Genomic DNA, 27,572 nt, shown 5'->3' on the forward strand with positions numbered 1-27,572 from the left:
ATCATCAATCTAACAAACAGCAGCCAGGTTTTTCACTACCGAAACAGCACATCAGATTTTGAAGAAAAAGAATCAGAATTTATCCATTACAACACTGGTATTAAAACTGAAGAATTTTACTCATTAGCATGACATTATGTCACTGGGAATGAGTTCTCCTTTGCTCTAAATTTAGGCATTCAAGACAACTTTTCTAACCTTTTGCAAAGTCTGTTTACAAAAAGCTTCAGATACACTTTAGGGCAACAATTAATCACCTACTCATACCGTCTGTGAATTATTCTTAAACAGGTCTGGAAAACCAAAATAACTGTTCTGCAGCAGGTCTGCAAAACCAATACACCTTTATTTACATAACGGAGGGGTGGCTTCTTGATTCACGCGATCTGAGGAAGCCAGACACAAGGGTTGAGATGGATGAGTGCTAAAGGTCCACTCAAATTAAGTGTGACTTGCACAGTATAAGAAAGGTTGTGACTTTTTTCAACATTTTATCACTGCAAAGTAAGTACAAACATTCAATCGACAGAACACTAACAAAAAAATTTCAAAACAAACATTTGAACCCTTCTTTCATTTTAGCAGCAGAAAAGTCACCACCATCTCCTTAGCACAAACTTGTCACTGATCTAAAACCTACTGAACTTCAGAGTAAGACAGATAGGACTGCTTCAGACCAACAGCCCAAACTCCTGCCTGCCACTACTGAGGAGAGGCAAGCAACTCTTCCTGTCAAAGACACCAAAATGTGAAATCAAGACTGAAAAACCTTCACTTGATTATAATTCTGAAGAGAGACACATGCAATAAACCCATTTCAAAGACAGTCTTCAAAACACAGCGTCCCAGTTTAAAAACAGAACTAAACCTTTTAAGAACATAAACCCAAAAATATGCAACCTCTATGACAGGTATTTGTGGTGATATGGGATTTTTTCCATTACTATGGTCTTACAGCGTTGCATTTATCCTTCTTTTAAAAAAGGATTCAAAGAACATTGACTCTCAGTTCCCTATACACGAGTTCAGAAGAAGGTGACAGAGTGTGACAAGAGTTCTCCATCATCATCAGATAAAGGTAATGACAGAAAACCAGCAGCCAAAACATTTTCACTGACCTAGAAAAAGACATCAACCTTTACCCTTGAAAAGGTGACTCAAAAGTTGAAGCTACAGGGAATCTTGTAAGGGAAATTCAGAGATTTTCAGTGACTGATTAAAACAGATAATTTAAGAAGCACTGCTGCTGTTAGTGCATTTACAGAAATACAGACCTTGTAGGGGAAAAAAGCCACAAGCAGACAGTAAACTGATCTCAACACACAGTGGGCAAAACATTTCATGACTTTTCCTGACACAGCACAGTCTTCAGTGTGAGAATATAACTTCTCCAAAATCTGGTCAGCAGACATTTTAGGCGGTGAAAAAATGACATTTCCCCGTCCCCATTTATTAGCAGTGCTTTGCATTGTAACAGAAAGAAGCTGTACTTGAAATTATATTTCCTCTCTATTAAATAATAACAGTAAGCAAAATTCAAATACATTTAAAGAAGAAAAAGCATCATTTTACCCAATCTGTTCAGAAATTTCCATTAGATCCATGGTCAATTACAAATTGCAAATTAAAAACACAGTCAAAGTAAAAGGAATTGCATATTTCCATAAATTTCCAAGTGGCAGAATTCATCCTTACCTGTAATTTTAACCTTGTCAAGGTTCCAGTTCAGTGCTGAAAGAATTAGTTTACATTCCTGCTGCCAAGAAGCAAGTAACAGAATGACTTGCAAAACCTTGAGATAACACTACAGGACACAACATCTGTTTTATTTTGGTATTTCCTAGAAAGAAACAAAAGAAGTAGTTAGCTACTCCAGATGGTGTACAACAGATTTGAACATTAATTTTTTCATGAACACAACTTTTTCCTAAATAGAAGTGTTTGAACTAAAGCTGTGCCTGGATGTGCAAAGACCTTTCAGTAAACACTCCAAACACCATATTCAAGATTTATGCCAATAAAGAATCAGATTAATATTTTTCTCTATTTCCCTCACCAACACTGACAAGCACTTAAAAAGTCATCAGTCTATTACCTGCCATTCAAGTCCCTAAATTCAGTAACAGAAGGAATAGCTTTTGCATGCCTGCTACCACCACTGTGCTGTCTTAATTTTATTCACCCACTCAGATGACAGAGTACACTCCTTGAGTGCTTGACAAAACTTAAACCCACCCTGTACATCATGTGTAATTTGTGAGCACTTTATTCTGCTTCCTTAGATGTAAAAATGCACAAGAGTTTAAAACAAAAGCAGTAAGTTTCAACTGCAAAACTATTTCAGATCCTCTGAAATAGGAATCATTACATTTCTTTAAAAACAGTTTCCGTAAAATTAATCAGAAATTCACCTTAAAATGTAGTGAATAACCAAACATTAAGATATGTGGATCAACAACAGTATCTACCCATTGTTTTGAACAGGATGCAAACACCCAAAATCCTTCATGGATCAGGGACTGCATATTTAATCTTATAAACCACTGCATCTTATGGAAGTAGTCATAAGAATACACTGGTAAAAGGAACTATCGTAGGAAAAATTCTGGATAACAGCCAGCTTTGTCTGGGACACGAGGGAAATAGAAGTTTTACTGTGACAGTGAAGATTATAAACTGATAACAGCACTCTGGACGAGCTGAGTGATAAAGGAGACCTAGTGCAGACCTTGACTTTAGGCCCACTGATGGAAGAATGGAGCTACAACAGTATTTCATTATGGCTTGCCTCTTCCAAACACTCAGTAGTGCTTTACAACCACTAAAAAGTGTCATAAGCACAAAATTGCTCAAAAGGACTACTCAACCACCTTTTGAAGAATTGCAGGAGTTCAGTAAGTTCTGTGCCCATAGCTCTACACTGTTACAAGCCCTGTGTTTTTCCCCAGCATACTCTCTTCTTATGCACCACAATGGGATGGATTATTCAAGAAACCAAATTAATCCCGAAAAAGTCAATTGTTTCCTGTCACTCAGAGGTTTCCAAACCAGCTTAGGAAATGCCAGATCAGACAAGTGCCAATGACAGAAATGTAGAGCAGCTGCCAATTCATATTCATTACAAGTGTTCTGTAACGACACCTTAAGCAGCATCCACTAAATCATTAATGAACTCTGAAAAAGTATCCTAAATCATTGTATTGAACTACAAGGCAAAAGCCCTCCCCAAAACATAAAAAAAGCTTCAGTAAAAAAAGTTCTTTCCACATCACAGGGAACTTCAGGGAGTAAAATGAAACACACCCTGTGCAAATTCACAAAGTTGTGTAAAAGAGCTCTTCTTAAACATGCAGAAGGTTTAGGGCACAGACACAAAACACGTGGCCAGGACACAGCGCCCTCCATGCACTGTCTCCCACCTTCAGAACAACCTCCCAGCCAGGAGGGTCACAAGGTGCTTGCACTACCAAGTGCTCAGAAGCCTCAGTGCTTCTGTGGCCAGTGGCCTTTAAAATGGCAAACTCACAAAAGCAGCCGTGGAATATGAGCATCATGCTTTTTAGAAACAAGAGCCGTGAGCCCTCCCACATTCTACTCTACAGAGGATTCGAGAGCAATCCTTAGACCAGGATGACTTTTAGCCAGAAGTTTGCTTACAGTAGGGCAGATTCAAAAATAGATATTTTGGGCTGGAAGCATTTTACCTCAGAATATGAATACATTTATACAAATTCTATATACATCATCTCACTTCTCAGAAGTGAGGAATACAGTATTCACCGTCCCAAAACACAAAAGCACTTTAGGACATCCCTCCACCACTGAATATGGCACAACAAAGGGACCCTACTTCTACTCAATCTGCACAGTAGTGACTCCCACTTCTCCAAATAAGCTGCATGGTCTGTTTCCACTCAGTATGAAAAGACATTTAGATTCATGATACAGCTCTGGAATCAGAACAAACGATTATATCCAGCTCCTAACAATTTGAGTGCTAAAAACGCTCACAATTCACAAATGTAAATGTCTTGTCCAGATTGCTCATCATAAATTACATCACAAGAATAAAGCTGAATGCTTCCTATTAAAGGCTTAACAAAACTATAAGACGGATTAAGCATTTTACTTGGGCTACTTACGTCTTTGTACCATGTAAATGTACTATTTTAGTAGGACTAACTTAGTTCAGTGAAGTTTTTTGCTACTAAGACACCAGCACCCTACAGTAGCATAGTTTTTAACTGAGAAAAACTTAAATATTCCTGAGCTAATAAAACATTTGAATTTGACCATGTTTACAGTAAGGTAAGACCAAACAGACAAAGTCATCATAAGTAATTCACTGCTAAAGACCTAAACTCAATATTCCAAAATAAGCACATTAAGAAAAAAATTACAGTCCAGAGAAATTTGAAGAACCCTATCATGTTATTTTACAGAGTGTAGGCATCAAATGCTGGTTTTCCTGATGATTAAATACACACTTTCTGGTAGCAAAGCACTAATGATCCGCAAGCTGAATGCAAATGTTTAAAACGAACAAAACCACTACAACATCCAGCCCTTTGCAAGTTTCCAAACTCTGGCCAGAGAAGTACCAGAAAAACACTGTGTTTATTCTGCCTCACAACCAGCTAGACCAGGACTCTGACCTTTCATGGATAACCAAATCACAGTTGCTTTAAAACAAGCAAGCAAACAAACAAACCAATTGACTGAACATCAACAGAAAGAGCTGTAATCTGATGTGCCCTGATCCACCTGTGACAGCACAATGCCACCACTGCCAATACTGTCCCCCAGAACTGTAAGCTGGGTCGCATACACTCAGATTTTACAGAAGTGAAAGAGGAGAAGGGAGAAAGAAAAAAGCAGCAGCGTATGCCACAGGTCAGCTGGTAAACTGCAACCTACCAAGGGCATGTTTCAACATACAGTAAACCTAAGGTAACATCCCTTTCTTGAAAGAGGCATTCATTGGGCTACCTGACTTCGTGGGAAAGTGAGAGCACAGGGGAATGCACTAGTGCTGCAAATTCATGCAGCAGTTCTTCTTAACTGTACCTATATGACAAAGCCAAAACTAAACCAGGAGTTATTTTCTGCTTGCTTTCTTGATACAATGCACAGCTTCCACCCTAAAGAGACAGTTTTTCACCTATTGTAATAAAAATAGTGAATTCCCTCTAAATTTCCTAAGTGGTTCTTCATTTTATACAAAACCAAGACTGAACAAAGTCTTGATTTGTGGGTTTGCAGGTGTCGCGAGTTTTTGGTGAATTCTTTTTCACCCTTTTCAAACATGGAAGCTGCACTAAAACATTCATATTAATCAGTGAAAGCAAGGAGAACTAACTAAAGTTCAAAACTAAAAACTCTGTCAAGCAATTTACGTGCTTTATCCTTTTTAAAGCACTTAATATTACAGTTCTGAAAAATCTGCAGAACGTATCCTTCCACTGTGTTTTAGAAGCAAAACCCAGAACTTCGTGGAAAGCTAAATGCCTTGAAACAAGTTTGCTTAGGGTTCCAGTAAAAGTTGAGTCCAGCAAGCTGAAGTTCGCAGTTAGAAGTTCTATAGCCAGTTAGTAATTTAAACTATCCAATGATGAATTTCCAGCAGGAGGACACTGTTAGACCAGTATTTCCCACTCACCTAAAAGCTTGATAATACCATGGGCTTACCATTCAGTCCCTACTTTTAAACATCACCTCACAAATGATGGACATAAGTTACAGCACCAGAAAGCTGCTTTTTGATACATCTTACAAAAGTTATTCTAAACTTTCTTCCTGCAGACCTGTCTCTAATAATATTTGCACTTTTTTAATTCCTAAATTGTCTGTGACTCACTTTCAGGAAAGCTTTAGATCAGTAAATTCACATTGTGGCTGTGTGGATATCTTGGCAGCAATGGTAGCTTAAGTGATAATTGCTCTCAGCAGCCCATTCCTGTTCCATGCTCTGTGGCTGAGCAGACATACAGACAGCTATGCTGGTACAAGTGAATGCCTGAAGCAGAGACTGCTCATCTGGCGGATGAGGAAATCAAACTTTGTTGAATTATACAAGCAGAAGATGAAGGAAGACCAAGAGCCAGCCTTCCTCGAATTCAGAACGCACGTACGCAATCTGCATTTGCCTACTGGGAGATCACTGGCAAGCACTTACTTCTCTATTCTTCTGTAACAGATCAGAGTTATGCTCAGTGCAACTCAAGCAGAGAAATGTGGAATCATGTCTCCATCAGTTATGCTGGGCAGCTTTGCAAACTGCCAGCTTTAGGAAGAGAGGAGGCTGGAGAGTGCAGGCATCTAACACGCTTCAGTAAAAACACCCAAGTACAAAACTCTTTCATTTTCAGTTATTTGATCTTTAGCTGAACTAAGGAGAAGGAAATACCTTCAAGAGTTAAAATGTATTCCATGTATATGTTAGTTTTCTTAAAAAAAAAAAACAACCCTCAACTGAAACAACAAAGCATTATAAACAGAGGACTTTGAACAAATATGTTTAATGGGACTGCCAGGACTTTCTATAGAAAAGCTTGCAAAAGTTTCTAACTAGCTTCTAGTTAGAAACTACACAGATTGAGAAAGATTTGTTTGTATTCTGTATGGGTTTGTGTTTTTCCTTGATGCAGAGTCTACAGTAATTTATCTCCCTGATGAAGACTCAAAATTCCAGCTCAGACACACGGAAGTGATACGCATGGGCAACCTAAGATCATATTTACTATTACTGTAGTGCCTATCATTTCAGCACATTCTTACAGTTTCCCCATGAGGCAAATTTAGTATCACATAACTAGCCAGAATACCTGGGAAGCAACACCTAATGTGTCAGTTTGAAAACATCAGTCCATTTGTTCTTTGTTAACATCTGGCCTTCAAACTGATGTTTTAAAAAACCACAACCACTACTGGCAGACTTCTTAGATTTTGTAAATGTCCATAAAACCAGCTCGAGCACTGGTCAGATGTTCTGAGAAAGAACCCACCACACCTGTCACCCAAAAATATTACAAGGCACATCTTTTCTGAAGTCCTCTGGGACAAAACAGCATGTCCCTAAAACACACCTCACTTGACAGTCTCATCCACTCTACCTACTATAGCAGTATCAATGAACATCCAGAGTCTGTCACTCCTTTGCCTAGAAGAGAAAGTTATTAGTAAACTATAGTATTATTCAAGTGCAGGAGAAATCTTGAAAACAAAAACCCTCTGTTGATTATGCAATAGAAAAGGCTTAGCCCTTTCTAGTTAAGCCGTTCAAGGAAGGCACCTTAAGCATAAAAACCATAAAAAACTCCTACAGAATCTATTGTCAGCAAAATCAGATAAAACAACACTGTTCAGATCAGTTAATTCAGTAGCAAGTACACGCTTTTGCATAATAAACTCCATTGTTACAAACCTCATTGCCTTGTAGGATAAAGAGTTAAGAAAATTGACATAATTGTATAATTTCATTACTAAGACAGCAAAGGTGACTGAGCTACAAAATTTTAAGATGCTTTAGCTGTAGGTTACAGTCAAAGTCTCATCGTTTTCAAAAGACCAATATCCTTTTGAGTGCCTCGTATGAAATGGTCAGAAGAGGAAAGAACAGATTATCTGCAGATGGCTACCTTGACTAATCCCTCTGTGACCAGTATTCAGTGATTTTTAAGCCAGAGTCCTCAAAAATTAATATTTATCTGGGTAGAGAACTCCACCCTAGCTCCTAATGGATACCAACGCATTTAGAACAGGTCAGCTTTTGAATCCGGTCTTGCTACTATTATTGAAGCCAATCAGGAATTTTTTGTCCTTAATACCGTATCTCACATTTCTGCTGTTCCTGACACTAACAACAACAACAACGCTTAAACCTAGTTTATACGTGTCTTTCTGCACAGATCCTGTATTTAGAACAAATATCCCACAAAGGATTCTCAAAGGCATAACAGCATCACATTTTGTCTATTAGGGGAATAAAGCCAATACAATACATGCATGCCAACTAATCACATTTTTTGCCATCTTACAAATATCACACAACCACAAGTGTGAGCAATAGTATATCCAAACTTCAGAAGGAATTTAAACTCCACAAAGTGAGGTGAAAAACAAAATGTGTCAAAATAACAGTACTTCAGTTAGGACCAGGTACAAAAAAATACAGCAAGAATTTGCTACTGCTGGTATGTTTGACAATGAGAGAAATCAAGATGCATCAAATTTTAAAAGGGATAATAAAAATGGGGTTTCGCTTCTTTACATATGATAGCAATGGTCAGAGGAAGGACTTCTCTTCAATAAGGTTCCTCTTCAACTTCTAATGTTAAGTCTTTGGGTATAAATGCACTAAAACTGAGCCATCACAGCAGATTTAAAAAAAACAAAACCCAAACAACTTGGCCACTGCTGATGTGCAGACAGTTACAGAAGGTATAAATTCTCTGCAACACTGCTTAGACACTTGGATCTATTTGTGGCTTTTTTTAGCCATATTACCACTTGCTAAATTTATACACATCAGGAGTTAAACTAAATGCAAAAAAGGTCATTCAACACCACAATAAAATCACCAGCACATTTAAATTGGTAACATAAGAAAACCAGTACTACGAGCTGCCAAATATTAAGAGTTAGGATGCTATAGGCATTTTAATGTTTACTGCAAAGCACACAGCTTGGAAAGAGAGACTTCAGGCATCTGTTATGTCAGCTCACTGCCTACACACACAATCTTTCAAAAGAAGCAATTTAAGTAATACAGGAACTGAAGGCTCCAAATAGGAATTGTTAAAACACATAGTTGTTGGTTTTATTATATCTCAATTACAGTTTTAGAACATTTTTCCCTTTGTCTCTTCCAGGTTAAGATGCTGCTTCTAATTACTATCAAAGTTACTTCAGTAACAGCACTGTGTTACTATTAACAGAATCAGCATGTAGAAATGAAAAGGCAATTAAAATTTTTTAAGAGCGTCCATTTGTTCAGAAAGCATTTTCTTTATTGCTAATACAGGTTTATCACCTTCCTAAATCAGCCTGATTTGATTCATTTCAGGTAAGGCACAGCCCAAAGCATTTTTAAGGCAGTTATAACCAATGCTGAAGAGAAGCAGCTGATCCTATATGATATAAAATTATGTACTCCCATACTGCAACAGAATCAATGTACCTGTAGTCATATGACATTCAATCCATAGTACAGTATGGAAAGTCATGTCTCAGGTCACAGGTGACTGGTCCAGACTATTTCAGAAAACACACTACTCTCCCCACTGCTCTTTCACAGGATGCTCTACTTCTCCATCAAGCTAGAGAAACTTTTTAAGAAGTCTACTTAAAAAAATAGTATCTCAAGGAACTGCAGAGTAAAGCAGACTTCCATTATCTTTTTTTTTTTTTTTTTTTTTTTTTTTCTGGCAGCAGGCTCCAGTAAACTTGCCTGGACACAGGGAATCTTTTTCAGCTGTCTGCACTGAGGCTATCTGAACTGTTTCACTTGTCATCTACACAAGAGTACTTGGCAAGAAGCAGCCACTTGGCAACTTGTAAGCTCAAAAACTCCAAGTTTTGTCCAATTCATACTGCAACTTCAGTTCCACAATAAGTCGCTCAGACTCACTTTTAATCAATAGTTTAAACTCTCAATTTGCAATATATATTCATTGTTGAAGTTTCAGATATCTCTGTTGAGTGAAAACTATCTTAACTTTCCCACTACACCAGTACCACAACACATGTTGAACTATAGCTGCAAAAATTGAAAGGGTAATTCTGTCAGTAAGAATGTTAAAACTAACATACAAGCAGATCATGCCAATTTTCAAGAAATCAACATCAGAGAAGGTGCTTAAGGGCATGACAGGCAGTCAATGACATAATGATAGACATGATAGCCAAAAGGATTCCAGGAAAGTTAGCATGTTAATAATTCAACATTCACTTTATGCTACTCATCATTTCAGACATCAGCTGCAGGGAAATTTGGATAAGACAGATTAAGACACCATCTCCAGCTCCACCAAAGGTTACTACTGCTCCTGTACACTGCTGGCTTCAAGACATGCCCTTGCTGGATTGAACAGTGATAGAAACATCTTACCACAAAGGCACATTAAAAAAACACATTAATTGTAGCAAGGGAGCAAACACCCTATTCTGTCATCCCATTTATAAGACACCTTGCCAAGACATTTAAAAATTATTTCTATATTCCAAAGCTCACATATCAGCCTTACCACTTCACTACCATAAAGCTTAACCTGCATGTATTCTATAAAACATGTATACTCTATACATGTATTCTATATAATGTAACAAATTATCAGGATCACACTAGGAATCCATAAAATAATCATGGCACACAGAGGAATACTCTTAAGTATTTCAGCATTTGCAGAATGACAACTGAAAGAATCAGATGAATTTAGCAGTTTAAAAGAAAAGCAGACTATTAGCTTGGGGATTACACAAATAATTCAGTAAAACCCACTACATAAAAAACAGACCCCCAGTCACAAAAAATCAGAAATAGGTATATGAATAGAAGACTGCTGATCTGAGCTTTCAAACAGATGCTGAACACAGCACAACCAGTGCCAATTTCAGTAGGTTTCCACGCCCCGAAAACTGAAGAGCTGGTATTAGGCAAACAGCTGCCTATATTAAGTGCTCCTTACACATTAGTCCCCACAACATCTCCCACATCCTTGTGAGTGTCTCCAATATCACTTCTAAGACTGGAGACCATGGCCTTGTATTTTCTCTGCTGTGCAAAAATACCTGCTCTATAAAGGGATAGCTATGTGCTTCTCCAATCTTCAAAGAATGGCTTGGGCTAGAAATGACTTCAAAGATCACCTGGTTCCAACTCACCCACCACAAGCAGGGACACCCCTTACTGGACCAGGTTGCTTCAAAGCGCCATCCAGCCTGGCCTTGGACACTGCAAGGGACAGGACATGCACAATTTCTCTGGGCAACTGATTGCAGTGCCTCACTACCCTCACAGTAAGAATTTCTTCCTAATATTCAATCTAAACCCACTCTCTTGCAGTTCAAAGCCATTATCCCTCGTCCCATTAAAGCACACCCTTGTCAAAAGTCCCACTTCAGTTTTCTTGTAGGCAACCTTTAGGTACTGGAAGGCTGCTCTAAAGTCTTCCCAGGAGCCTTCTCTTCCCCAGACTGAACAACCTCAACTCTATCAGCTTTTCCACGCAGTAGAGGTGCTCCAGCCCTCTAATCAGCTTCACAGCCTCACACACACACACACACACATATATATAAATGTTGATATTTATACTCCACTTTTCTCTGGGAATGACACAACAAACATTAATAACATTTTCTTAAACTGTGCATGTAAGCTGAAGGCAATGGCATCACTGCTGAACAATGCTCATGGCTCCTGCTACTTGATGGTGCTCAAACTCAAGGAAAGGTGACAACTGTGCAGCTGCTTTAAGCTATGGCTTAATAAAAGAAATGCATCCACCATTTCCTCCAAAATGCAGTAAACCTGCCCTCTGAATCCCTATTATTTCCTGATATTTTGAAAGTGACCAAAATATTACTCAAAAGTGTGTTCACTCTCTGCAGAGAGAATTACAATAAGCTCAGCACACGACCACAAAGTAAACAAAAAAAGAGTTACTAAGACACCACCAATTTAGTAATACATTCCAAATAATGCACCTTAGTATATCAGTTTTATAATCAGCAACACTGATGCTACTCAAAAGACAACTCTGCAATAAACATTAGCTCCAACTAGCAACCTACTTGACTATTTTAGTTAAGAGACACAGCCACAGCTAGCTTATATACCTCTGATCATTAGCGCATTTCAACAGAAATATGCAGAAGTATTTAATAGTTAGTAAAGAGGGATAACATTCTGCAGGAATAGTATAATATGCAAGCCAAGAACCCAGAAACAATACCATTTTGCCAAGTCTCAGTATTCATGCTTTGTGTCATCTGATTACGGACAATTTTGAAAGTCTTACTTTGAATGCTGTACAAAAAAAAAATTTCTTCCAGACCTTTTTCTTTCTGATTAAGATTTACTCTAGAGACTCTTCCTTGTATATTGGGGTGAATAAAGCAGAGGAGACAGTGAGTCTAAAAGTAGTATGATGGAAGAACTGACCAACTTCTGTCCTAGTTCAACACAATATTCAGTAAAATCTCTAACACAAATGCTTAACAGTAACAGCTAAACTGAAACTAGTAAACTCTGTGAACCACTGGAAGAGGCCAAGCTAGACAAGAAGTTCCTATTTGTCTGTGGCAACGTTGCCAAACATCAAGTGACTGTTTTCACCTGTTAAAGGTGAAAGCATGGAGTCATCTAGATACCAACCATTCGATGGTCACCATGTGCCAAAAAACACCCACTCTCAATACGTACCACCTTTACAGATCTCATGTAAGCAAATACACTGCCAAACCAGAAATACAAAAACCATAGGACAGGGTGAACCCGCATACAACCATGTGTACGTATGCACATTTAAGTGCAGAGATAATGGAGAAGTCTAGCATAATAATGCCATTGTTTACAGCAATATATCCACACCCTGGATGCAAAGGAAAAGGAAGACTTAAAGCTCAGATTCAAACTTATTTTAAAGACAGAAGCTATGACAAGGAAGTCTGTTACTGGCCCCTACAGATTCCTTTAAAAACATGAGCAGAAACACACCTAAACTCTCTTGGTTACAAGAAAGAAACAAACCCATGAGAATGGCTGCCACAGTTAAATCCAGGACAGCTTCACAAAGCAGAATGCTGCTTCTGCAGCAAGACCCTGCTTCAAGCATTGTCATTTCTGGAGACTGTCTACGTGTAGCATCTAAGATGACAATTCACTTTCCTCTTTGTCCAGGCTTGTGAAAAGAAACTCAGAAAAACTGAGATTTAGTTTCACTACCCAGCATACTGCTTACCCCTCCCTGCCCGGCAACTTCAAATGCTCCCCAAATCACTTTGTTTTACCTCAAGGTTCAGAATACCAAAGGTATGTGAGAGATAAAACACATTGATAACTACAATGTTCTAAAACTTCATTTTTGACACTGAAAAAGAGTATTTTTCCTTTCTTAGATTAAATGTTTATTCAATGAATGTACCTTGTTTATTCCAAGCCTACTCAACAGGCAGATTCTAAGTAACTACTGCTTAATACCAAAAACAGTCAACAAGAGTAAGTGATCATGTTAAAACTATTTTATTTAGTAGACAGTAGACCACTGAGAAGCTCTAGTTGTAACTGCTGTCCAGACAGAGCATGAACCATTGACCAGCCAACCTTCAAAATGACTCCTCAGTCTTCATTTGTCCAGTCATCCTCCCATTAAGACTGTAAATCAGAGTATATGTTGAGGGACACCAAAATATCTTGCTAAGGCCAAAATAAAAAATAAATAATAATAATAATAATAAAATCACTGCTCTGTCTTCAGCTGAAGACCTAGTCATTTGACAGAAGGCAGGCAGGTCAGTCAAGCACAACTGACCCCAGTAAAGCCAGGCAGACTGAAAATACCTTTTTCAAAAATGCTTTTCTACAGATTTATCTAAACTATTATTGATAGTGCTGTCCAAATAAAGCAGTATTTAACTTATTAAGTAACACGGAAAGCTTTCTTTATTACATAACATAGCAAGGATGCCTGAAACAGTGAACAGGAACCATCTCTATGCTTCAACATTTTACAGAATTCAAATGTTCTGAAGCCTAAACACAAGAATTCTGTGCATTAAAAAAAAAAAAAAAAAAGGCATTTAAAAAACCCAAGTCTCGACCTGTGAAACACGGACATCAAACAATTCAGTTTCTGGCTAGTTTTCAAGGTATCTGGCTACAAGACAGTAAACAGCAGAGGTTATAAAAGGGAAAACTTGGTCTTTGCAACAGTATCTAAAATTTATTACAGAAATGGATGGCTGAGAAAGAGAAGACAAAGAAGTGTAAAAGAACAGCAAACAACCAAGGAAGCTCAAACATGTTTCATTATGAACATAGTAAGTAATTTCTAGAATTCAGATTGCTTCCATCTTTTCAGATAGCTTGAATTTCTTCCCCAGCCTTATTGCAGGAGACCTCCAAAATGGAATGAATACGTAAACTCCCAGACACAGAAAGAGCCAGTGCCTGACAAACAACTGCAAACTCTATTCTTTACTAGTGATGACATTACTCATGTTTCACCTAAAATAGTTCAGTCCCTCTGCAGTTCATCAAAACCTAGGCTTGAAACAGACAGTGGGTAAGATACTCTAACTGCACATTAAGTGGTGACAAACACCACAGTGGATGAGCTGAGGCAGCCCTCCTACCCCTAAGGAAATCTGCAGATGTGACAAAAAGCACAGAAAAACAGCTGGACTTGCTCAGAAACTTTCTGACAAACTCCTTACCATGACCTTTGCTATGCAAAGTTTTGGTTTCCGTTGCATTCTCATGTACCTACAGATATTCTTGTCAGCAAGCGCTGATATTTAATTAAACCGGAATGACTACTATGAAGGGAGTCATATAAACACCTGTAGCAGGTTATGCATATAGGGAAAATTCAAAAGAGGGTATGGACCTTTTTATTTTATTTACAATAGATGTTTTAATGTCAACATTTAATTCCACGCTCTTTTACTTTTCAACTACAACACGACTGGTGACACTGCTAACACTGTCACAGTTATGGGACTTCTCTACAGTCTTCAGCAGCAGCAAGATTCCAAGGAAACACAGAACTTCCATTCACAGGATAGATCATCATGTATCCAAACCACCAGTGTAAAGAACAAACATTAGTAACTACCCAAGGACCTCATTTGAAACACCTCAGTGTGCAGTCCTACACTAAGTGAGGCTAAGCTGAACTGATAACTGCTGTAAGCCCACCTCCTGTCATGGGGAGTTTCTACCCCAGCTTTGGCATCGGTATTTGCTCTCACATCCTCATGCAGCAAGCTGATTCAAGAAGCTAAACTAAAAGAAAATTAATCTCAGCAGTATGTACCCAACACATGCACATTAACCAACTCTAACCACAAGATGAGACACAGCCAAGCATCAACATGAAAAGGAAGAGGATTCCACACATGGTCAGAAGCAGAAAACTGCAGAAATACAACAGCACCAACATACTTAGGTAACTATACAAGAACCTCATTCTTAAGGAAAGTCAGGATTGTGAGTGGGTTCCAGAAGCAAATGCTGAGTGTGTGCAGAGGCCTAGCAAAAACTCCTCCCTACTGTATCAAGACTGAAAGGTGGTGAAAAACCAAACTATTCTAAGGGCCCTTAAAGAGCAGAATACCAGATCCCAATTGGGCAGCATGCAGCAAAAGTCTGTTTGGGTAGAGGAACAAAGTCCCCATAAGGAGAGACAAAACCAAAGCTTCATTACGTACGGTAAGTGACTCAGTAAGTACAGAAGTTAAACATAACAGCAGTGCCGGGCTGACAAAGGAGCTGATGTATCCAGTGCCCAGCACTCTCACCAAGGCAGCATATCATTTAATGACTACAAACCAACACTAAGCTTCAACTGAATTACATGCTTGCTACATGAACTCTCCTGTCTACAGAATTTTGAAGGCACTACCCTTTGGCAGTTGGACCTAATAAGCTTTATTGCTCTTTTCCCCTCCTCTTAATGTAAAAATTAATCTGGGGTCATATCAGCTCACTCTTGCTTTCCTTCTCTGAACAAAGCAGTCCAAAGTACATCTTTTCAGTCATCCAAAGACCTTAAAAGAACTTTTGCTTCTTCAGCAACAGTCATGCAAGTCTACCAATTCTGTGACACCATAAACCCATAAAGCACTAAGTCTTCTACTATCTGCAGGACTTTTTACACAATTCAGGTGAAAAAAGCCACCAACTTGCACAGTTCAGGAAAAAGCACTATAGACTAAATCTTCTCTCATTCCTCCCAGTCCATCTCAGGAGTGGATTCAATAGGAGAAAATGAGCCCAAAGAAACCAAACATAAACAAAAATAAGGACAGAGAAAGAAGACTAACAGCAAGAAGGACCTCCTCATCTCACTGACCATATCAGTGGTCAATTTTTACTTACTGGGTTTTACTCGTGCTAGTATCAAAGAGAGCCAAGATACCCCTGAAAGGCAAGCAGAGGTAGTGGCAGGCAGCTGAACTTGGTAATAAAAGGCACTATGTGCTGATAAAAATCTTTAAAATGATGTACAGACAAATGAACAAAAAACAGATCCCCATGATGAGAGCAAGAAGGAATACTCCTCAATAAATGCTGAGCTCTGCCTACTCAAGTATTCTCTGGATTAGCTGAAGTTACCAGTGAATTTATGCAATAAGTTCTTTAGAAAGCACTGTAGTTTCTTCTTTACTAAGGACATCACTTTTCATGTCCTCTCCTGACTTATTTCAGTTTCTCTCTGGCAATAACAGCATCAGACTTTGACTCAGGGAAAGGAGAGGATAAACACTGACTGGAAAAAACCAACTTCTGAAATTGGAACAAACTTAATTGTGCAGGAAAGGCTGTTCACAGGTAGGAGACTGGTTCACCACGTACTGTACTATCAGTAGCTTAAGATGCCGAGTACTAAAAAGAAGCTAAGTAGCAGGAAAGGATGATGGAGTTTCCAATACAGTGTTCCAGGACCATTACCTGACTTTAGACAAAGGATTTAAGCACAAATCTGACAACTCATGACAGATCTAAGCTGTCACACGTGCTTTGTATGCAACAGTTCCTTTTAATCAGTGCTTCAATACACAAACAAGACCTTTGGAGGAAGGGACAATAGGGAGAGACCTATTAACAAGTTTTCCATATAAGCTTCCTGTTCTTTGTGAAACTTGACAACATAATCAGGTTTCAAGTCTGGACAAATCTTTATAAACACCTTTCCAAAAAATTAGTTACTTCAGTTATGACATTGCCAACCCCAAGTTTTTGTTTATACAAAATACATCTGCATCTGCTAAGCCTGAACAAAACAGAACAGTGAAAAAAATATTACTTCCAGCAGTAACTGAGCCCTCTCTACAGAATCAGAAATACAGAAAACTTTGGACTGAAAATAGTGTGGTTGTTAAATACATCTGTGAATATATGGTATTTTTCAAAGATTTTTTTTCCAAATATGAATTAATAAAGTACAACTACAGATTACCTTCCATAGTGACATTTTTCCAACCATGTTAAATTCTGTTTCCTGCCATTGCCAACAGCAGCACACAAACTAATTTCAGAATCCTGAACTATACTGGAATTATATTTCTTCCCCTCTGACTCCAGAAGTACAGCACCACTTTCACTTCATGTTAAAAAATCATGAGAAACTAATTCAAATGTTTGCAACATTATCCCCTTCCCTCCAAAAGTCAGATGTGCTAAGCAGACAGCATTCCTTTTTTTTTCCTTTTAGTTAAAATAATACTGTAACAATAGTCACAAGCACAAAATAAGCTGTTTTGTTTAGCCACAGCCACTATACTTGAGTTCATTAAATATTTTACAGAAGTTCTCCGGCCTAGAATTACTTGTGTTTGGTATGGTCTAGTTAAGAAATTGAGATGTCATCCAATCTGATTAAATGTTACAAACTAGCTACCAAGCTTCAGCAGCTCTTAACCGCCATTATTTTCACACTCAAATACTGGAAGAAGACAATGGTACAGACATGGTTCAGCATAGAACAAACCAAAGGCCAAACAAAAGTAAAATAAATTTATTGTTTACTATGGCATAAAAGAAGGATACAAAACACCATTGGCACTATAGCAGAGTCCTAACTATCCTTTCCTTCCACATCACACACAAGCCAAATTATTGTTTCAATTTTAAAACAAAGGAAAATGTCCAACTATCACTTCAACCACTTATGGAAAAACAGATGAGCTCTTATGGCCTGCCTGCAGAGGAGACTGCACAGCTTTTTGACTCTAGCAAACACTGTGAAACATCTCTTTCCAATGTAATCATCCACAAAAGTGGTATGCTTGTCTTTTCCTTGATCCCACAAATTACTTGTAAGAGACAGACACATTGAACTGCTTCCAGTTTCTTCACACTGCGAGAGATGCACGGAATCTAAAAGAGGGCTGGTTGGAAAACTTCACACAAAGCAAACAATTCCTATTATTAATGCATTTTTTTAATGACTGAATGCCTATGAACTGGAGGTTATCTTTTGAACAGCAGTTTGAATTGCAGTGCACTTACAGAGGATTTACAGAACAGGTTTCACACTTCCCTCTTCCTCCCAGCTCTAGCTATTGTTTTCACAACATTGTTTTCATCTTGTTTATGTATAAAACCTCTATTATTTGAAGTCTTGTGCACAACCTTCTACTTGTTTAGATAACTACTCCTCAGGGTAACATAATCAGACATAACCTAGACTTTGGATGAGTCCAATAAATTCATCCACCAGCATAAGCAATCAGCAAAGAAAAGAGCAGGAAAGACATTATCTCAGAGAAAAGGAAAAGTGAAACAAAAAAGCTCTTGCTGTAATATGTCTCCTGGAAAAGTGATAAAGGAACAGAAAACATGACAACCAAGCAAATGGATAAACACCCCATCTGAGGAGTCCATTTGATACACATATAGGCAGTAGTCCCACAATTACTGAGTAACACTCATTGAGTGTAAATCCCACCTGTAATTAGACATTGTTAATAACCTCCTTTGAGGCGCCACTTCAGTTCTCACTGACAACACCCAAAGTGAGGCATTTGCGAGCCTCAACAGCCTGTACTGTGCACTGGGGCTCTCCTGAGCTAGATGGAGCTGCTTTACTTTCCAAGATGAGGGACTGAACACTCCCCAGGGAGTCAGTGGACTACCTCTGCTAGGTCTGGATTCAAGTTTTACAACAGCTGAAATAAAAAAGAACTTCGTGTTTCCATTAAACACGGATACTCCAAAAAAAGTACCTTTTGAGTGAAAAGCCAGCTATAAACCACTTTCATCAAGTGTTCCTCAGAGAACCAAGCTTCGTGTCAGACACCAGAAACCAGTGCCTGCAACTAGTACCATATCTGAAGAGAGGTCTTGTGCACAAGCTGGTATGCAGAGTACCTTTTCACCAGGATAAGATTTTCCAGTCGGGAACCAGAACAAAAAGTACAGACATTTTATTACTATACTAGGTAAAGAGAGCAGGAGAAGAAAGGACACAGAAAAAACCCTGAGTAATATCTGTGCTATATTCACCTTTCATACCTTTACAGCTCACTGAAGGTAGTGCTTTGAGTGCAGACCCACTTCAAACAGAAGCAAAACGAACAACTTCTTCAGCTTTACACACTGAAGACAGAACTCTCAAAACAGCCCACAGTACCACATAGTTTCAGAACAGTACTTCTCATCTGAAAAGTTTCAAAGCACATGACAGTTTCAGCAGTTTTTCAAGGTCACAAGGGCAATCACAAACACAACTCCCTGCCCCCTCCAACTGCTAATCCACCACCCTCTAAATCCATTCTAGCTGTACTCTAGAGACTTACGCAACGTGAAAACCCCCATTCACTTCTCTCCAAGAATCATGGTCCAAAACTCCTATATGTGGTATCATATATATGATAGAGCTGCAATATACAAAGGCAACTTTACACCTCTCAATACTTATTTGGATGTGGTTTAACAAGCATATTGAATACTGTGAAGAATCTTATCTATCTTATAAAGAAGAGATTTTCAGCATCCCTTAGGAAGCTGCCATGAATAACACAATTTCCTACTTCTAGATATGTTCCCTGAAATGTTGAGGGGAATATACTTTTTTAACTCTTTTGGAAGAAACTTAAAACAGTGGTAATTATTTTTTTTAAAAAACAGACAACCAACCACACACACAAACAGTAAAACAAGAAATAATATTAGTGGAAAATAAGATAAAACCCTAGCAAGCCAAGCTACAGCGTGTGCTGGCTGTGTCCCCACAGTTTCACTGAATCACAACTCAGAAGTTTACACAAGGGTAAATATTTCACAAATAATCAGGTCCTATGAGTTTTGTGGAAATAAAGTCACATCGAGGAGAGACATCTAAACTAGTGCCTCTCAAGGACAAGTGCGGCAGAAGCTCAGCTCTGTTACCAAAACAACCACACCATACAGGACAGAGAGTGCCCCAAACACATGAAAATACTTAGAGAACTCACAATACCCTACACCCAGAAAATCCAACCACAAGACACAAAGTCACAGGAAGTCAGGCTTCGTAACTCGCTGCTCACACAGCTAGTTTCATTCTTCATTAACTGAAGCAAAACCATGAAAGAACTACTCTCCAGAATTGATCGTAGTTTTACCACCAGTCAATTTCACACAATATTTCAAAACTAGGGACAATAATTTAGGAACAGATATTCACTTACCAGTCAATATAAACAAGCAATCCTTAGTCAGAGAGCAGCAGGACAATTTCTGCAGGCCTGGCAACACTCAAGAAGCAGCAGAGGGTAGAACTCACCCCCCCTGCATAGCTCAGCACCCTCTGCAGTGCTCTAAAATGCCTTTTGGAGACCCAGCGGGCACAGCTGTATTGTCACTTCAGCCTGAGTTATGAACAGGCTTTTGAAGTAAATTTGTCATCCACTTCCTGTATCTTAGTTCACATCTCTCAGAAGTTTCTGAATACACGACCTGAACATCTCCAAGATTAACCTACATCAAAACTCTGGGAAAGCTTGGAACATACTCAGCCCACAGAACCAGACTACAATTAGTCTAAAATAAACCCCACGAAGTACACACACAGAAGACACCGAGTCTACCTACCTTAGAGCTTCACTCTACAGCATTCTTCAAGTGTAGCACACTGCTTGCTAATGTAAATATAATCAAGTGGCAGATACTGTCCATTCATTTATGACAGCCTCAAGTAGCAGGAAGTAAAGCCACAGCTGCCAACACGCACCTCAAAAGCCCTGGAAAGGAGGCCTGCACAGGGTGCTCCTTTTTCTGGAATAATGATAGCAACAGTGTATCACCACTCATCCACCTTTGTTTCTATGCCTTTAAAAGTTAGGAGTTCCAAATGCTAGTGGGATACTCTAGAAAAGCTTTTGGAATAAAGAAAAAAAATAACCTACTCAAGATCTACGTACTTCATGCATCACCTACAATTGCTGATTTATAGAACTTTTCAAGTACCACTGAACACACAAGTCAATCAAAGGCTGCACTGGAGGCAGTGATAGGAAAGGAAGAGCAGCACATACACAATATTGCTTTTTATGACTTGCACATCAGCCTAACCAACAAAGCCACTCAGAACAGTTTCTTTTTCTTTTTGAATAAGCTGACCAACATAATATTTGCTGTTTCACCTAATCAAAACATCTATTCTTTATGAATAGTTCCATCACTGAGATGTTCTCTCTTGTTACCAATTTTTCTTTTTCTATAATATTTTAAATAGAAGACAATGAGTTTCAAACATATACCTGCCTTTAGCAGTACCAACTGGTACTTTAGCTGGTGAGAACAGACCAAAGCAGTACTGCATAAAAAACTAACAATAACATGCTACCTCCTCTGCTCAACAAATCCATATCATCTTACTTCATTACCTCCTTGATAAAAACAATTAATTCATATGCTAACAACGCAGAGCCATGTTTGCACTACACTGAGTGAAGGTCAAGTTCCTGTACTGGGGTGCAGACACAAAAGCAGGATTATTGAACATTACATTTCCTGTTAACACACTAATACCATGAAAATGGCAAAGAAGGAATGACACTTTCCTTTGTGATTCAACTGGAAGTTTGTGGTTATTGACATGTCATTACCACAGTCACTAAAGAGCCACCTTAAACTCTCCAGCAGCCCAGTCTGAAACATCCTTATGCGATGTTTTTCTGATCTGTTTCATGTTAAGTCTTGCAAAAACAGACTTAAATACCTAGTTGCACTATTTGTTTGAAAGAAAACTCAATAAATAAAGTTATTTTCCATTAAAGATGAAAAGAACCTACGCCAGGAGATAGTAATGTAGTGACATCATAAAATGACACACTGAAGTAATGTTAATGAGAAACTAATGGTGCACAAGAAAAAAGTTGTGGATAACATTTTTCATAGCAAAACAAAAATATCAGGGCCTGAGTAATTTCCTTCAAAATTATAAGAAAGGCTGCTGTCTGCTGAGACACTGAGTTTTCCCTTCTGTCATCATTCTCTGCATTAAAACATCTTTGTGCTTTCCCTCCCAATACAGGGTTTTCCAAGAGTCAGAAGACTAATTTAACCTACACTCACTGGCAACCCTTATGTTTCAACATGCCAATAATGTCTCAAGAAACTGAGATGAGCTGAACTGCTCATCTCAAGAAACTAGAGATGAGCTACCCTAGCTCAGTAATTTCTTACCATCTCATGAAGATTTTCAGACCAGTTTTTTTCTACTGGAGTGACACTCAAATTCTTCCAAATATTTATCTGACTTTATCATATGATACAAATACAGATTTGTACAAGGTTTAGGCAAATTATAAGCAGTTTGAACAAAGTTTCCCATACTAGACATCTGTCTAAGGCTGAAAGACATCATCCAAACAGCTAAGGAGTTTGCAAAGTTGTCTGTTAAGTAAAAGTAGTACTGATAATCTTTCTGGAAACTCTGCATCCTTGTTCTTACATCAGGGATTATCTTTCAATTTCTCCTTTCTGGGCTTTTCTAGTCAGAGGTCATTCTATTTGGGTGTGGGTTTTTTTACCTTATTTTTTATAAATTAAGAAGCTGTAATTACTGGTCCAGATTTTGACATTATATTCCCTGAACATTTTATGTATACCTGATATGCCAGAGGCTGGGGCTAAACTGGACTCCTCTAAGATGCATAAAACATTTATGCTTCATTCACACTGCTAATAGGCAGTGAGAAAGAAGTCACAATTCACACCCTGTACAGCTGTAAACCAAATTAGGAAGACCATCAAAGCATAAACTGAAGCACAGAATTAAAAAAGTAATACACAGGGAAGGAACCAAGACTGCAAAATTTTGATTTCAACAGTTTTCCAGAGAAACCACCACTGCTCTCCTCCAACTGACTGATAAGAACAATACTCAGATTGACAAACTTCAGTTGCTAAAAGGCCCAAGATCCTTAGAATACTTTTTTTTCACAGGGGAGGGAAGTGCAGCACTGAATTCAGAGAGACCAGTGGACAAGTGACAAGAACTAAAAGAACAAGCCCCAAACAAAATAGAGTATATTTAATTAAGGTAGTGGGCAGGAAGAATCAACACTAAGAAAAAAAAAATTAAAAAACAGCTACAGACACAAAGATATGCATGGTCTATTACACTAATCACTCTCCACAGTCCAAACATGGAGTTTCAGCTTGGATTCTCTCACCCAGGCTTTCCCATTCACTCAGAAGAGCCCGTGTTTGTAAAAACCAATGGTTAGTCAACTACCTTCCAGTGCTGACTGGAAAAGAACAGCCATTTCCCACCTCCTAAGCAGCAGACCTATATGGCAGATTTAAGCATTCCTACAGGACTGATGATGCAAGGCACTACCAAATGACCAATTTTCATTTTAGTGGGTTTTTTTAATATATATATATACTTTATTATTTTTGAAGAGAAACCCCCAAAAACCCAAGACCAAACCAAGCAAGAGAACCCACAGTGAGAAACCAAGCCCATCCCTGCCCTGCTGAACACTATGGCAGCACTCAGCAAGGTGTGCTGCAGTTTGTTCCATTTAAGGAGGACATTCAGTACTCACTGAACACTGCTCTGTGCACATCCCCATCCCTTGCTGCAGTCTAAATAAGCCCTGCTCCAAAGAGTAATACAAATACTTCATAAACACAGATTTTTACATCCACTACTCTTTTGTAATATGGAAGCAACACGTTCATGAAAGAAATACTCTCCACTCTCCATTGGACCCCTGAGAGCAGTAGTTCTTGACAGCAAGCACGTGAAATGATTGTTGAACACAGATTTCACAGGCAGTAGTTCTTGACAGCAAGCACGTGAAATGATTGTTGAACACAGATTTCACAGGCTTGAATTTCAATTGTAATAGGTTTTTATTTCTTGAGACAAGTTTACCAAGTCAGAAGCACACATTAGTGATTATTACTGGAAAAGTTTAAAAGAGCAATGCACGCCAGAGACGAGAACTGGACTGTCCAGGATAACTACAAGACTACTCATTTCTTTCTCTCACTCCTTACGTCACTAACTGATCACCTCATGGCTCCCACTATAAAGGAAAAATGGGTTCTCAGTACCCTCTAGGCAGCCCTCTCCATTCCACGTTAATTACATTTCCCTCATCCTCTTGTGTGCCTTAATTAAATCACTGCTCTATGTAACAGCCTCCTCTAAATATCTGCAGAACAACACATGAGGGGCTATGCAAATAAATAGACCATACTATACCAAACTTGCAGAATGTGGGGTACACACATGTAATTACTCCTCATTTCCAACCAATCCAAGCAGTTTTCCATTGTAAATGGATCATCTCTACACAAGCCTCTCACCCTCAAATGTTGATGCACTAACCCTCTCTCGAACACAAGTATACATCCAGTATAGAAGATTTCACATACTCTGGATACGCTAACTCAGTTAAGTGTTATGGTACAGAAAATGCATGTAATAAATACATACAGAGGATGTACTGGAGCCCCCAAGCCCACACACACGGGAGCCTGGCTACACTACTTTAAGTGTTTTTAGTTAGCTGCTGACCTGTCAAAACCATTATGAGTGCTAGTTTCAGCAAAAATTTGTCCTTTAAGTTAATGGTCAATTTATCCAGTGAAACAAACAAAACAAAATAAACAAACAGAAAGCACTTTACCAGAAACCCCTTGACTGTCCTGCAACCTCCTTTAATCCAGTAATATTCATAACAGTACCAAACTGCCTCATCATCTTTATTCACTTTTTTCATTTTCACTAGGTATTATAACTATAAAATACTTCTCTCCATACTACGGGTAGCAAAGAGCCCCCACAGCCTCCATGCTGTACAGGACCCTGGAGCCAGTTGATCATCCCTCCCCCACACCATTTCAACTTTTCACAGCCTCAGCCAAAAACGCCTGCCTCCTCTCTCTATACACAGACTAACTAACTCAGCAATACGAAAACTCCAGTTTCCCTTTTGCACAAATACCATTCCCCTGATACACACGTGTATACATAGCCTAACATAATCTTCACCCTGTATGCAAATTCATCCTTCCCCCCATTTTCAACCGTACCCCAAAATCCACCCAAGCCCCCTCACTTTCCTACAGCCCACAGTCCACCTTGAAAAATTTACCTACAAGACTACCTGTCAAAAACATATATAACTACAGTTCTACAACTCCCCAGCACACTCACAGACTTTTCTCCAAAAAGTACTATCATGATCCCAACACGTGGCATTTGCTACATGTTTTCCATTTGTATTCCATGGGCCAAAAAACAAATATCCAGCCTTTCCATTTCATCGCAGGTGAAACATCAACTCAAAGTTCCTCTCAAGTTCCCAGGACACAGACCACGTTGCTCGCTGCTGTAGCCCATCTCCACACGCCAGACAGAGAGCTGACCGAGTTGGTGACAGCCGGGCATCTCTCTCAGCTCCCAGCGTGAGCAGCAGACAAACCAAAGCACAGCAGCAGGAACACGCATGACTTGCTGTCCACATACCAGCTCGTATTACACACGAAGGTCTCGCACATTAAGTCCAACCACACCGGCCACGAAACAAAACAAGCTCAGAACCTTGTAGCAACCTGTTACCACTGTGCCTGCAACTTGTACACAGGCTTCCCCACCACCCAAAGCCTCCCTCCTCCACAGCCTTTAGATGCCTGCCAACTTCCCACCTTACTTCTCCCAACACACAGAAGCCTGTTTACCCATTACTCCTAAATTCACGGGCCTTCCTGTACCACTACTCCCAAACATATGTGGTTTCACCAAGCACCTGCATCCCCACGGTACAAACACATCTCTCAACCTACCGCAGCACACAAAACAAGACAGGTACAGATTTTACTACCTACCTCCAATTCAGCACATCAAAACGACTCTCCTTCCGAGAGAGGCATTATTGTAAACTATAGTAAAAGTATATCCACTGGGGTCGCGGAGTCAGCAAGCCCCAAACTACGACGAAGAACTGCCTTCAACTCCTTTCTCCTAAGGGCTGCACTACCCATCTGCCTGTGATTTCACCCCCAGCTCGTCACAAACACGCAGGCCGCACGGCAGTTTCTGTCCCCGACACCGGGGCCGTGCCCGCCGCCCTCGGGGCCGGTCCGTACCACGGGCCCCGGCCCGGCGCTCCCCAGGGCCCGGCCCATGCACGTGCGCGGGCCCGGCCCGCGGCCGCCCCCCGGCCCGGCTCCGGCCGCGGCCGCCGGCACACACCGGACACCCCCGGCGCCTTCCCCGCTGCCACCCACGCGAGGCCGGGCCTGCCGGCTCCCCGGCCCCGGGGCCGTGCGGGGCCTGGGCCGTGTCAGCGCGGCCCCGGCCCTCGCTTCTCCCGCGGCGGGAGGAAGGCGGCGGCCGGGCCTCGCGGCGCCCGCTCGCTCCCCGGGGGCGCACCCGTCGCACGCCGTGTTCGCCGCCCCGCCCGGCGCCGCAGCCCCGGCCCCCGCTCACCCGCTCGGCCCCTTCCCCCGCTCTGCCCCGGCCGCTCTCTCTACCTGTGTGCCCCGCGTCCCCCGGCGCCCGGCGGCGCTGCGGGGCCCGGCGCGGGTGCGGGCGGTGCTGGCTCGGGCTCAGGCGCGCGCCGCCCCGCGCTGGCCGCCGCCGGCCGCCGCCGCCGCCCGGTCGCGCACTCGGAGCGCCGCCAGCAGCGCGGACATGTTGGAGCCGCCGTCCCCCCGCCCGCGTCACCGCTCTCGGGGGAGCTGGGCGGGGCCAGGCTTAACCCGCCCGCCCCGTCCCGCCGGCCATTGGCCGCCGGCCCCGTCGGCACAGCCCTTCCTCGCCGTCATTGGTAGATGCGTTCGCCGCTCACACACAGGACCCGCCCAAAAGCTTTTCTCTGATTGGGTACCCCCCGTCTGCTTTGGTAACTATTGGCTGCGGCTCTCGTCAATCAAGACGACAGCGCACGGACTCCGTCTTTCTCCGCACTTTTTTTTTTCCGGCCTCGCAGCCTCGAGCAGGACTGACGGAAGCGGCTGTCAGCGAGCGCCCTCGCCCCTCCCAGCCTCCCTCCCGCCGCCACATCCCCTCCCTCCCGGCGGCGCGGTTTGCCTGCAGGCCATTGGCTCCCAGCGCCGCCACTCCCGCAGCCTGTCTCGCCCTGGTCGCCGCTTCGCCAAGGGGGCGTGAACCGACCCGCGGTTGCTTTCTGCTGATTGGCCGCCGTCCCTGCCAATCAAGGGCGGCCGGCGGGGCAGCAGAGCGCTGCCCGGCCCGCGCGCCGAGCCGCTCCGCACGGCGATTGGTCGCGGCGCGGGCGAGAGGCGCGCGACCTCCCCCGTGCCCCGCGGGGGGCAGTGGGGAGTACCCGTATGTGCGCGCGATTACATCACCGCCAGCCAATCAGGGCGCGTGGGGGCA

General features: G+C 40.9%; 1 protein-coding gene across 3 annotated transcripts in view; it reads right to left on the bottom strand.

Annotated features, from left to right (window-relative positions):
- PPM1B (protein phosphatase, Mg2+/Mn2+ dependent 1B) overlaps nt 1–27,337 on the bottom strand; it is a 60,237-nt gene extending 32,900 nt beyond the window's left edge. The window contains exons 1-2 of one of the 3 annotated variants that reach the window (XM_066178500.1): nt 26,705–26,860; nt 1,696–1,840 (exon numbers count right to left, since the gene is read on the bottom strand). The gene's annotated coding sequence lies outside the window, so the exon portion shown is untranslated. Of the gene's footprint in view, nt 1–1,695; nt 1,841–26,704; nt 26,868–27,263 lie in introns of those variants that run through there. The other 2 variants (XM_066178499.1, XM_066178497.1) reach the window with 2 other exon arrangements.
- Nucleotides 27,338–27,572: the final 235 nt, after the last annotated feature.

This window comes from Chamaea fasciata, unplaced genomic scaffold (assembly GCF_029207755.1).
Source record: "Chamaea fasciata isolate MVZ Bird 193981 ecotype frontalis unplaced genomic scaffold, bChaFas1.0.hap1 SCAF_3, whole genome shotgun sequence".
In the NCBI taxonomy this organism is placed as follows: domain Eukaryota; kingdom Metazoa; phylum Chordata; class Aves; order Passeriformes; family Sylviidae; genus Chamaea; species Chamaea fasciata.